Below are 3,766 nucleotides of genomic sequence, written 5' to 3'. Positions count from 1 at the left end.
GGTGTTCTGAATAATGGCATTGAGCACTATGCACTCTACTCCAGTCTGGCAAACAATTCCGCACAGGCAATTTAATAGACAATAGACAATAGGTGCAGGAGTAGGCAATTCTGCCCTTCGAACCAGCACCACCATTCATTATGATCATGGCTGATCATCCTCAATCAGTATCCTGTTCCTGCCTTATCCACATAACCCTTGATTCCACTATCCTTAAGAGCTCTATCCAACTCTTTCTTGAAAGAACATCTCCTGCTGTCTCGGGTTCTTCATTCCATTGACTTCAAATCTTCACAGAATTCAACAGACCTTGTTACATAGTCATTTCTTCATTTTTGTTCAGACCACTGTGAGCAGAGTGTCACAGCGCGAATGCGCTTGCCCCACAACCCAGAGGTCAGACCATAGTCTTGGAACCGTACTGTGCTATTTAGGATTTCACCAAAACAAGGGAGAAATGTCTGCTGCCTCGCATAATTTATGCAATTCACTTATTCATAAGGTTATAGGTAGGCAGGCGTATGTGACGAGGTGGCCGAGAGGTTAAGGCGATGGACTGCTAATCCATTGTGTTCTGTACGCGTGGGTTCGAGTTCCACTCTCGTCGGTGCTATCAGTGATTTTCAATGTTGTTATTTTTGGATGATCACAACTGTCTTACTGAAATTGGAACTGCAATATCAGTTTGTCTGCATCGATGCTATTATAAAATCTCAAAGAATAATTTGGTCCTGTTGCCTAAACTGCATTGAAATGTAGATTGCATTGGGATATTGAAAAGGAACGCGACTTTCTTTGACAAGTCAAGCTGCTGTGACCTTTTATCATATGAAAGAGATCCAGGAAAGCAAAATAACAAGAGATGTGAAGGGCATGTTTATGCAGTTGGATTCTTAATGAGTATTTTGTCAAATGATATCTGGAGCAGGTTGAGTAGAAGTGGTTCATCTTGGTGAGAAGATCACAAAATAATGGAGATATTTCAAAAGGAGCAGGGCGTGGGTGTGAGGGCACCGAGAACTGGCTGTAAATGCACAGGAGAGAATTGCCAATGTGTGTGCTGTGCATGGGCAATGGAAAGACTTACACATTGGTCTCTCCCTCGCCCCTTGCTCTCGCCATTGATGAATGCTGGACATAAGGCCTAAATACAAGATGTGGGAATCGAGCTCCCTCTCGTTCTAATACCCGTGTGGTTGAAAGAATAAGGCACCACAATTCAGATGGGTGACAACATAACCAATTTTGTTTTGAAATTGAGATCTATTTGATCATTTTACACAGTGAACAAGTTTATTTTAAATAATGCAAACCACATTCCCTTACCTGGAATAAAAGTGTGATTTCATTACAAACATTGTCCTTGCTAAGTCGCAATTACTCAACATGAAAAATAGGACATATTTTTTATTAAGAATACATCAATTAGCACCATTATCTAACTTCGGATTGACTGCAATATGCACATGCTAAATAAGGTTTAAGAAAGAATGACTTTTGGAAATAATGATTCGGTGGTGCCTAAAATTAATATCAGGTTCTCATGATGTGGATATACCACCAATGGCTCCAGTGGTGGAAATGCTCAGCGGGCAGTATTTTTATGATAGTATAGAGGTGTGTGATCTGCCAGCTATGGGAGCTCCCACTTCATCTGGAGCAGCGTCTGTTGACATGGACCAGGGAGCATTGTGACATCAGTCTGGGAGTTCCAACCACACCTGGAGCAGCCTCTATTGACATTAAGCAGTAGGGAGCATTGAAACATCAGACTGCGAGATCTAACCTCATTTGGAGCAGCTTCAGTTGACATGGAGCAGGGAGCTTTGCGAGATCCGTCTGGGAGCTCCACTCTCACCAGGAGCAGCAATTAATGACATGTAGCAGCAGGAAGCATTGGGACATCAGAGTGATAGATCCAACCTCAACTGGACCGCTTCTATTGACATGGAGCAGGGAGCATTGGGACATCAAACTGGGATCTCCAACTTCAAGTAGAGCAGCATCTATTGAATGGAGCAGCAAGAAGCATTGAAACGTCATGTTGGGAGCTCCAACCGCACGTGGAGCAGCTGGTATTTACATGGAAGAGGAGGTAGGATTGGGACATTAGGCTGGGGAAAGGATATTCAACTATTTTAATCTGAAGTAAAATATGATTCAACGACTCAGATGTTAATTGATTTATGAAGAATCTTTCCCGGGGAAATAATTGATTCTTTAGATATTAAAGACAAGTCCTGCAAATATTCAACTCATCAAAACGCATTGGTACAGAGAGAAATGGAGTGATGTTTCATGTCTTTGTCTTTTCTTTTCTGGCCGACTCTGCACTGGTTTACATCACCGGAAGGACATTTTCAGTCATTTCATGTTGTTCAGTTTCCTGCAAATACGGACAGGTCATTAACGTAATCTAAAACTGAAAATTAACGGGAATATGCGATGTTAGGATTAGGCTGGAGTTTACCTCAAATTATGATGAAAAAGCAGCAAAGTAAGTTGCAATTTCCTTGATCAGCAGTGGCCTCATTGATTGGTTGATCAGATTGTGAATGGTCGTTCTTTGAGGACAATTTGAAGAGAATCAATGATGGTGATTATCTTTGTTCTTTGTTCACCTTGTGACTGTTACTGTTATTGCTCATGTCCTTGTTTACACCACAGCTCTTTAGCGTGTAAAATCTCAGCTGTGCATCTGGCCAGTGGTACAACCATTCGTATCGCTGGCTACGGATCAGGCGGTTGTAAGTTCGACTTTTACTTGGCACAAGCACATTGTGGAGATTCATCACACATACAAACTATTCATTTTTGTTCCGCTGAGGTGGATAATATTTGAAATTTTCATCTCCACGAACGAAAATTCTTTCACTGTCTTCGATCAGTTAAACATTACCAAGAACAATCAGAGTAAAAATCACACAGCACCAGATTGTATCGAACAGGTGTATTTGGAAGCACCAGTGTTCCATACACTGCTTCTTCATCAGGCTTTTTTCAACCGTTGGAATCTAAAATGGCTTTGTGTGATTTTTAAATTTGGCCACCCCAGTCCAACACCAACACCTCCAAGTCATGGGTACCATTGACACCACGAACGGTTTGTTAAAGTACAGATGATCTTCCAAAAGATCGCGCATATTGACACACATGCCAAGTTTCTGCAGAAAAACACCCACCTGGTGAAGGAGCGGCTCTCTGAAAGCTAGTGCTTCCAAATAAACCTCGTGGACTATGCCCTGATATTGTGTAATTTTTAACTTTGTCTACTCAACTCAAACACTGGCACTTCCATATCATAGAGAACATCAGTCATTGTTGTGGTTCTGTTCGCCGAGCTGGAAGTTTTTGTTGCAAACGTTTCGTCCCCTGGCTACGCGACATCATCAGTGTTTGGGAGCCTCCTGCGAAGCGCTTCTTTGATGTTTCCTCCGGTGTTTATAGTGGTCTGTCCCTGCCGCTTCCGGTTGTCAGTTTCAGCTGTCCGCTGTAGTGGTTGGTATATTGGGTCCAGGTCGATGTGTTTGTTGATGGAGTTTGTGGATGAATGCCATGCCTCTAGGAATTCCCTGGCTGTTCCCTGTCTGGCTTGCCGCACGACAGTAGTGTTGTCCCAGTCGAATTCATGTTGCTTGTTGTCTGCGTGTGTGGATACTGTCGTTTCGTGGCTAGTTGTTGTTCATGTATGCGGATTGCTAGCTGTCTTCCTGTTTGTCCTATATAGTGTTATGTGCAGTCATTGCATGGTATTTTGTACACTACA

The 3,766-nt window shown here is 42.5% G+C and overlaps 1 non-coding gene across 1 annotated transcript; it reads left to right on the top strand.

The window, feature by feature from the left end:
* Window positions 1-525: 525 nt before the first annotated feature.
* Window positions 526-607, top strand: trnas-gcu. The gene has a single exon. It is a non-coding gene; the product is annotated as a tRNA-Ser (tRNA).
* The last annotated feature ends 3,159 nt before the right edge of the window (window positions 608-3,766 follow it).

This window comes from Chiloscyllium plagiosum, unplaced genomic scaffold (assembly GCF_004010195.1).
Source record: "Chiloscyllium plagiosum isolate BGI_BamShark_2017 unplaced genomic scaffold, ASM401019v2 scaf_80841, whole genome shotgun sequence".
NCBI classification, from domain to species: domain Eukaryota; kingdom Metazoa; phylum Chordata; class Chondrichthyes; order Orectolobiformes; family Hemiscylliidae; genus Chiloscyllium; species Chiloscyllium plagiosum.
Note: the sequence above shows the minus strand (reverse complement) of the source record. Positions and strands in the feature narration are given on the sequence as shown.